Source organism: Euphorbia lathyris, chromosome 1, assembly GCF_963576675.1.
Source record: "Euphorbia lathyris chromosome 1, ddEupLath1.1, whole genome shotgun sequence".
Classification (NCBI taxonomy): Eukaryota; Viridiplantae; Streptophyta; class Magnoliopsida; order Malpighiales; family Euphorbiaceae; genus Euphorbia; species Euphorbia lathyris.
The window spans coordinates 70,722,338-70,732,350 of NC_088910.1; the positions used below are offsets into that span (position 1 = coordinate 70,722,338).

General features: G+C 35.1%; 1 non-coding gene across 1 annotated transcript; it reads left to right on the plus strand.

Annotated features, from left to right (window-relative positions):
• Positions 1-6,639: 6,639 nt before the first annotated feature.
• On the plus strand, positions 6,640-6,746 carry LOC136215854 (small nucleolar RNA R71). The gene has a single exon (XR_010682857.1). It is a non-coding gene; the product is annotated as a small nucleolar RNA R71 (small nucleolar RNA).
• The last annotated feature ends 3,267 nt before the right edge of the window (positions 6,747-10,013 follow it).

A 10,013-nucleotide genomic window follows, 5' to 3' on the forward strand; every position in this document is an offset into this window, starting at 1 on the left:
AGTAGAATTTAATGTATCATAAATGAGCATTAATTCTTTAAGTTAATTGAATGTAAAATGAATGTACATTAACTTTTTTAAATGGTTAATCATTATTATAACTTAGTAGCATTTAATATTCATGTGTACAGATGCATTTCTGAATTTTATAAATTCAAGCAGACATAATTCATAACAAAAGATGAAATCATGAATTGAAATTTAATTTTTATTGCATGAAACACATATGTACAAAAATTAGAAAGAACATATATACATTGGAAATTGAAAACAAACATATGTACAGAAATATATACAAATTAAAACAAACAAAACAAAACAAATTAAATTTTCATCCTGTTGAATTGGGATTCGCATGGCCCTATATCGATCAATCTTCGCTTGCACAAAGATCTGTCTTTCTTCTGAAGAAAGAAATCTTGGACCGGCCCTAAAGATACGCTTCACAAGACCCTCATTTTCCAAGAACTCATAATCCATAATTGGAAACGGTTCTGCATCAGTCCATGGAACAGAAACTACTCCTTTTGCTCCAAGGATGATTCCACAGATTATGTTCCCGAACCCAATCTTCTTATCTTTGGATTGTGATGCGGCAACTAAACCTTCCATCAATATCTTCGAGGAATTGACGGTGTTGCCTTGGAAAATATTTCCCAACACATACAAGTTCGTGTCTTGGACAACACTGCTACCAGTACGTCCAAATAAACTATGGCATAGGAACTTGTGTAAATATAGCATGGAATTGGAGTTGATGGACTTGTTGTAGGCGAGACTCGGATTGAATCGCCAAAAGCTAGTTAACATTCTCTAAATATCCCGAGATGTCATGTCTCTGCCAGGATGGTAATTTGTAGTATCCCTGGGTGGGAAACCAAACCAGGCATGTAATTCCGGGTATCCAAAAGTGAATATTTCGCCATCCTACGAAAACTAAGACCAACACGATGCTTATTCACAAAGCGAACTGTACAAAGGAATTCTAAAATCCAGTCTCCAATGATTGGAAACCGCATATAGGCAAACTTAGACCATCCTAAATTCTGTAAGTAGCGATTCATGTCTTTGCTTATTCCGAGTTCATCATTTAAGAACTCATCCATGTACAACATTCCGACAAAAATTGCATATTGGAATCGATAGTATCGTCTTCCTTCATCATGGTTTTAAATAGGAAATGGCGCACCGTAGCGTTCTGACATATCAGTATGCTTGTTGCGTGCAACAACATTTTTCTTGGAAGATTTAAGAGAGGTAGTCATGTTTTGTAACAAAGAAAAGGTTCTGTAACTTTTTTGGTAAAGGTTGGATAATTTAGAAGAAATCAGAATTTGCTGATAAAGATGAAGATGTAAAAATGATTCTGATATTTTCTAAATATATATAATGGAACAAGATTAATTAATGTGTCTGTTGGTAATGAAAAGGTATAAATTCATACCTTTTGGGCGAAAAACTGACATCATTTTCGAAATAATACAGCAAAGCCTTAAGGAATTAAGAAAAACAAAGGTGACAGGTCTAAAAAGAGCTCGTGTCGCGACCGAGATTAGGGAATCTCGGTCGCGACACGCTGTTTCCCTCTTGGGAAACGCTTGTCGAAACCCTTCGTCGTGAATCTCGGTAGAGATTTAATTAATCTTGGTAGGATCAAAAACTTTCCTAGCTAACCCTGAATAACCTAGACTTTGAAATCCCTACTGGGATTCCTGAATCTCAATTGAGATTCCTGAATCTCAACTGAGATTCCTGAATCTCAACTGAGATTCCTGAAAACTTCACTTAAACACATTAGAATTTCCTGAAAACCAATTAAAAACATGACTTTGATAAATTTTTATTGATTGTAAACTTGTTATACACAAACCTAAAAACTAAAAATCACATAAAAATAAAATTGTAAAAATAAATAATTTGAAATTAAATTAAAAACAAGTAAAAATAAAAATTAAACAATAAACAAAATAAAAGATAAACAATAAAAGATATGAAATTAAGTAATTAATTTTCATAGAATACGTCCACGAATTCAATTTCTTGAATTGGAGCGTTTTCATAATAGATTTTGCATCGATTACCGTTAGCTTTGAATCGACCTCCATCGGATTTTTCTAGTTCTAAGGATCTATAATCAAAAGTTTTAACGACTACGAACGGTCCTGACCATCTAGACCTAAGCTTACTTCGAAATAACCTGAGTCGAGAATTAAACAGTAATACTTTATCCCCAATATTAAAGCTTTTAACTTTAATTTTGGCATCATGCCATTTTTTCACTTTTTTCTTATATATCCTTGCATTTTCGTAGGATAAATGGTGTAATTCATCCAACTCGTTTAAGTCAAATAAACGCTTCTTTCCTGTTTTTTGCAAATCATAATTAAGTGTTCTAATAGCCCAATATGCTTTATGTTCTAATTCTACTGGTAAATGACAAGCTTTTCCATACACGAGTCGGTACGATGTCATTCTTATAGGTGTTTTAAATGCAGTACGGTATGCCCATAACGCATTGTTAAGTTTGTGTGCCCAGTCTCTTCTTGAAGATGAGATTGTTTTCTCTAATATCCATTTGAGTTCCTTATTCGATATCTCCGCTTGACCATTCGATTGAGGATGATATGGCATAGATACGCGGTGGTGTACTCCATGCTTTTTCATAAGCGATTCAAAACTTCGGTTTATGAAATGGGTACCTCCATCACTTATCATAACTCTAGGGACTCCAAATCTACAAAATATTCCATCGAGAAACTTAATAACGACCTTAGAATCATTTGTCGGGGTTGCAATTGCTTCAACCCACTTTGAAACATAGTCTACGGCTCCTAATATATAAGTTTTACCAAAAGAAGGGGGAAAAGGACCCATGAAATCGATTCCCCACATGTCTAAGACTTTAACTTCCAACATGTCCGTGAGAGGCATCTCATCTTTCCTTCCTAAATTCCCGGTTCTTTGACATTTATCACACCGAATAACAAACGAACGAACGTCTTTAAACAATGTAGGCCAAAAGAATCTGCATTCTAATATCCTAGCTACTATTTTACTTACGTCGTTATGCCCTCCATAAGAGCTTGAATGGCATTCTGACATTATAGACTCATATTCGTTTCACTAACGCATCTCCTAATTATACCATCACCACATGTTTTGAACAAGAAAGGATCTTCCCAAAAATACATTTTAACATCAGAAAAGAATTTCTTCTTTTGTTGGAAGTTTAATCCTTCTGGAACAATACGAGCTGCAAGATAATTAGCCATATCCGCATACCACGGTGAAGTGACACTTTTTATTTGTTTGAGAAATTCATCGGGGAAATCATCTCGTATACCAATAGTTTCACCGATAGGACCGTTTTCATCTTCAAGTCTTGATAGATGATCGACGATAAGGTTTTCGACTCCCTTTTTATCTTTAATTTCTATGTCAAATTCTTGTAATAACAATACCCATCTAATAAGACGCGGTTTTGCATCTTTCTTAGCGAATAGATACCTTAAAGCTGCGTGATTGGTATATATAATAACTTTAGATCCTAACATATACGACCTAAACTTATCACAAGCAAAAACTACCGCTAGCATTTCTTTTTTGGTTGTGGTGTAATTTAACTGTGCACCGGACAATGTGTGACTTGCATAATATATGATATGAAGTTTCTTATCCTTCATTTGACCTAATAGACATCCAACGGCTAAGTCGCTTGCATCACACATAATTTCGAAAGGTAAATCCCAATCGGGTTTAGCAATTATGGGTGCACTGACTAAGGCAGTTTTCAATGTTTCGAAAGCTTTTATGCAATCTTCATTAAAATCAAAAGTTGAATCCTTCATAAGCAAATTAGTAAGTGATTTGGAAATCACGGAAAAGTTTTTTATAAACCTTCTGTAAAAACCTACATGTCCTAAAAACGACCTTACTCCCTTAACAGTAGTTGGTGGGGGTAATTTCTCTATGACTGAAGTTTTTGCTCTATCCACTTCTAATCCTTTTTCAAATATTTTATGACTCAAAACAATTCCTTCGTCTACCATGAAATGACATATTTCCCAATTTAAAACTAAATTCGTTTCTTCACATCTAGACAACACTTTATCTAAGTTTTATAAACATGCATCAAAAGAATCTCCATAAACTGAAAAATCATCCATAAAAACTTCCATGATATCTTCAATGAAATAGTTAAATATTGCAGTCATACAACGTTGAAACGTTGCTGGTGCATTACATAGACCAAAGGGCATTCTCCTATATGCAAAGGTTCCATAAGGACATGTGAAGGTTGTTTTATCTTGGTCATCCGGGTAAATATATATTTGAAAGAATCCGGAATAACCATCTAGGAAACAATAAAATGCATGACCGGTTATCCTTTCGATCATTTGATCGATGAAAGGTAGAGGAAAATGATCTTTCCTGGTTGCTTTGTTTAGGTTCCTATAATCTATACAAACCCTCCAACCGGTGGTGGTTCACGTAGGTATTAATTGACCTTCGTCATTCCTTACTATAGTTATGCCTCCCTTTTTAGGTACACAATAGATTGGACTAACCCATTCACTATTCGAGATAGGATAAATGATTCCATTGTCTAAAAGTTTAGTAATCTCATTTTTTACTACTTCCTTCATGTTCCGATTTAAGCGTCTTTGCCTATCCGCTTTAAGTGGCTTATGTTCTTCTAAGTGAATTTTGTGCATTACAATACTAGCATTAATTCCTTTTAAGTCTGAAATTTGCCATCCCATACTTCCTATCCTATTCCTAACAACCTCTTTCAATTTCTCTTCTTGATCTTTAGTTAACTTGTTAGAAATTATTATAGGAAGAGTATCACTTTCGCCTAGGAAAGCGTACCTTAAATGGTTTGGTAACTCTTTAAGTTCTAACTTAAGGGGTTCTATAATTGAAGGCAGAACTGGTCCATCTTCTCGAATCAAAGGCTCTGGGTCCTTATCTTCTAATTCTTCTCCCACTATGGGTTCTATTATTTCTTCTCTTTGAACAATATCATTGACACATTCTTCGACCAAATCAAGTTTCATACAAATGAATTCTTCAATAGGATACTTCATCGCTTTGTTCATATTAAACTCAATCTTATCTTCACCTATTCTCAAAACTACTTTCCCTTCCGATACATCGACTAATGCACGTCCCGTATTCATAAACGGTCTACCAAAAATTAGTGGACAATTAACGTCATATGCAAAGTCTAATATAACGAAATCGGTAAGAAAAATAAACTTAAAACATCCTCAATTATACCATATGGCTTCTTAGTGGTTTGATTCGTTAATTGCAAAACCATGTTGGTACGCTTGATATCTTCTTCTAAACCTAATTTCTTAAAAATAGACAATGGCATTAAGTTAATGCTTGCTCCTAAATCACAAAGACAACTTGGGAACTCAATGTCTCCCAACTTACATGGGATGGTGAAACATCCAAGATCTTTGAGTTTAGTGGGCAAATTACTCGACACTATTGAACTACAGTCCTCTGTTAACGATATGGATGAAATTCCTTCCCAACTGATTTTCTTTGAAATCAAATCTTTTAAAAACTTACCATAGTTAGGAATTTGCATTATCGCATCCATAAACGTTAAATTTATATGCAAATTTTTAAGTTTGTCCAAAAACGTCAAAAGTTGTTTTTTAGTCCTTATTTTAGACTTTATGCGGAAAAGGTGGTTTAGGTACAAAAGTTTTTGTACTTGTATCTAATGGTGAACTTTTTGTATTTAAAGTATATTCTTTGGATTTTGTTGGTAAATCACTTCCCTGCATAACATTAATAGAATCTCTAGGCATTTCCGGACCTAAGTAATTTTTCCCTAAACGAAGAGTGATAGCCTTTACATGCTCTTTCAGATTTTCTTCCGTATGATTGGGAAGACTTCCCTCTTTTCGGGATGGAATTGATTTAGCAATTTGTCCTATTTGAACCTCCAAATTATGAATGCTAGACGAGTGGTTTTTAATTAATTGATCGAATTTATTCTCAATTCGTTTAAAACCATCATCGTGGCTATTTATTTTACCATCGATAGCGTCTATAAATTTATCGATTTTAGAAGATAAAGTGCTAATCGTGTCTCTTGACTGATTTTGATAACTATTAGTACGATTTTGATTAGCACTGGTATTGTTATTATTATCTTTCTAATTAAAGTTAGGATGATTCCTCCATCCAGAATTGTAAGTACTAAAATAAGGATTATTAGTTTGGTTTTGTCCTTGGACAAAATTTACCTGTTCAATCTCATCCATACCCTCGTAATCCACATCCGTTGGGATTGGATTACCATTAGTATCGCACGGTGCCATAAACCTATCAATTTTGTGCGATAAGGTAGAAAATTAGGCTTGTAACATCGCGACTGGATTGAGATTCACTATACCTTTAACTGGTGATGTGGTTGAGGATGATGGTTTCGCCACTGGTGTGTGTCCACGTTCTGTTGGCCACATACTACTGTTGATTGTCATTTCCTCCAAAAGTTCTCTCGCTTGGGCGGATGTCTTCTTCATAAATAACCCTCCTGACATAGCATCTAATGAACCTCTAGTTGTAGGATTGATTCCGTTATAAAATGTTTGCATTAAAAGTGCATCGGGCAATTGGTGGTGTGGGCATAAATGTTGAAGTTCCTTAAAACGTTCCCAAGCCTCATAAAGAGTTTCATTATTATTTTGTGTAAAAGATGTTAACTCTTTTATGACTCTTGCTATTTTTGCTAAAGGGAATTTTTTTGATAAAAACGCTTGGGCTAATTGGTCCCAAGTTCCGAATGTTGCGGCTGGCATAGAAGTTAACCAAACTTTGGCTTTATCTTTCAAAGTGAAAGGAAAGAGTCGAAGTTTAATCGCTTCGGCAGGCACATCGGTCATTTGAAAGTGTCGCAAATTTCTAAGAAATTTGTCAAATGGGTGTTTGGGTTTTCGTTAGGTAGTCCATAAAATGTCACATTATTTTGCAACATATTAAGCAAAGCTGGCTTAATTTCAAATTGTTGTGCGACTATTTAGGGTCTAACTATGCTACTGGTTACACCGGCCACTCCTGGCCTAGCGTAATCCATAAGTGTGGGTGGATCTGCCATATTTTCTGGCTGTGAATTTTGTTTTTCTTTTTGTTTCTTGTTTTTCTTTTTCATCTTAATTGTCTTTTCAGTTTCTGGATCTAGTGGGTTTGGTGGAATGCCCGAACTTTGAGAACTGCGCATGAACTTGAAATTTTTGCATGAACCGAAACTACCTTCAAAACAGAATTAAAAAATAAATATGTAAGTAAACTAAAATAAATAAAATATAAAACTTAAAATAAGTATGTATAAACCTAGATTCGAAATAAAACATGAAAAATCTAAATTTTTGTAAAAAAATTTGGCGTCCCCCGGCAACGGCGCCAAAAACTTGTTGAGCGATTTCCGCAAGTGCACGATTTCGCTTGTAGTAATAAAAAGATATCGATCCCACAGGGAATGTTTTCTCACAAAAACTTATTTTGATATAGTTTAAATACGTCTTTAGGTTTATTTAATAGATAATCGTTAATTAAATTTGGGTTTGAGATTGAATTAATAAGAATCAGATTAGAATTATATGTCAGAATGTTAGAAATCAATTCTGTCTTGAGATTAGATTACAAGACATAAACATTTAGCGTTTAAAAAAAAGAGAAGAGTTGAACTCGTTTGCATTAAGCAAAGATACCACCTTTAAACTTTGTAAAAATTATAAGTGTGTAATAAATGAAAACTCTTTCAATTAAAAGGCTTTGAACCGTAGAGAATCCCCCTGATGTTGAGTAGATTTCTACCTTAACCAAGTTTATACTTATTTCTGATAAGCCGACCCAACGATCATATCGTCCATAAATACGAACTTACTCAAGTGTTCAACAAAGTTTCCTTGTAAAGATAAGGATTAAATTCGTTTTAATGAAAACACCAGAATCTTACTTCGGATTAATTACCAAAGTAACTACATAAAAATATATTGAATTGTATGAACTTTTATTAGATGAATTGTGAATTGATACAAGTTTACATAGAACATAAAACATGAAAGCATTCGAAACAACATTCGAGTTCCGGGTCGTCAATCCTTTCCTCAAACCTCGTTGGAGTTTGTCAGGCTCCGGGGTCACATCCGCTGCTTGATCTTCTCGCTGAATCTTTAGAATAGAGATGATGTTTCTTCTATCGAAATGTAAACTAGTCTATGAACAGATCTTAATCTAAATCTAATTGCTACTGTGTTTGTAAGTAATCTAAGAACAATTTGTGTACATCAGATTGCTTTTTACAAGAATGAAATCTAACTCTAAATCGTTTTGACTCAGAATTTCTGCATAAATTCTGCACTAATCTTAATTAATCTAACTCTCTCTAACTCTGAAATCAACTCTTTATTTATAGATGTTGAAGAGTCATGTTTAAGGGTTGTGTCCGTTGCAAAGAGACGTCTCGATCCACCCGAACAGACGCGATTCTTTGAATTAAAACATGTGAAAGTTGTGCTGATAGAATCTCTGATGCTATCGAGATCATGGAATCCCTGCCGAGATTAGGGGAGTAAATTTTTGGTCTTCGGAACGTAAGGAGAAGTGGCTGGAATCAGCGTGTCGCGACCGAGATTAGGGAATCTCGTTCGCGACACGGGATTCTTTTCCCGAGTCCGGCTTCGTTCCCGTCCTTCATTTCGGTGTGCTGATTTTCCTCGTCTTTTGGTTCGTAACTTAGGGTTTTTCCTTTGTTTTTGACCTGTTTTCGTTCCTATTTGGATTTTACCAAATATTTAGGTACCTTGTATGAAAGAAACATATTCGGACGTAAAAGTACTCTAAATAGATATAAACAGCACGATTTCATAGCAAAACTGATGTAAATATTAATGATATTTTAGGTATATTTTGGGCTTAACAAGTTGCCACCAGGGGCCAATTCCGTGAGCTAGCAATGGCCAGCTCAGCGAGCTAGCCTGCGGGAATCAGCTTTTTAGCTAATTCTCGGCCCCACGATGCCTCCGATGCACCTCGACTTTCCTACCTGCATTGGGAAACATTTTAGAATTAGGTTTAGGTCATCTACATCTATAAATAAGACTTTTCATTATGTAAATTAACATCTTTTGTTTATGTTAATTAGCCTACCCCCTACCTTGAGAATCCTTCCCCCTTCCTCCCATCTGCCATTGAAGAACTTCATCTCCGAGCTCCAGGGATTCGTCAAGGTGGTTCATCCTTCAGTCCTCGGAAGACAACTTCTTGGCCGATAGGTTCCCTGAAAGGGATTTTTATTCTCTTTTATTTCCTGTTTGCTTTAGATCTTTCCTATGAATCCTAGGTTGATTGTAACCTCGTGACAATAACTTCTTTTCATCTTTAATCTAATTTTCAGTATTAATTTCTCCATTGATTGTTATTTCTTTTCTGTTTATGCTTTACCTAATTGGTTTAAATCATTCAATAATCCAAATATCATCTAGGTTCATATTACGAGTCGAATTTGATTAACCCTAATCTAAGAACGTATAAGATTGACAACCTTATAGTTGGTAAGACCCAAATTGCTGAACCAAAGAGCTAGTTTCGGCCTGACAAGGGAATAACAAACTAGGAACCCTAGAAGGATAAGTAGGTTTAATCGCCTTAGGCCTAAGTAACTCAGTTTAGATTGGCAATTAAGTGTTAAATTAGGTTGGAATTAGTATTATCGTACCACTCCACTCACTTCTAGGTTAAATTACATTGTTTAAGATCACTTAGGAGTAGGTTTGACTTAGATAAAACTCAATCTAAACCCCCAGCCTAGATAACATTAGAAGCCTACTAGTTTGGTACTTGCGGTATAAATCCTTTGGATTCAGTACCTGGACTTGTCCAGATTTTATTACTTGATAACAATGGGGTACACTTATCCCTTAGTGAGCTTTCAAGCGACAACTCAGAGGCGCATCACGTACCTTCAACTCCCTTTCTTGGTGTAT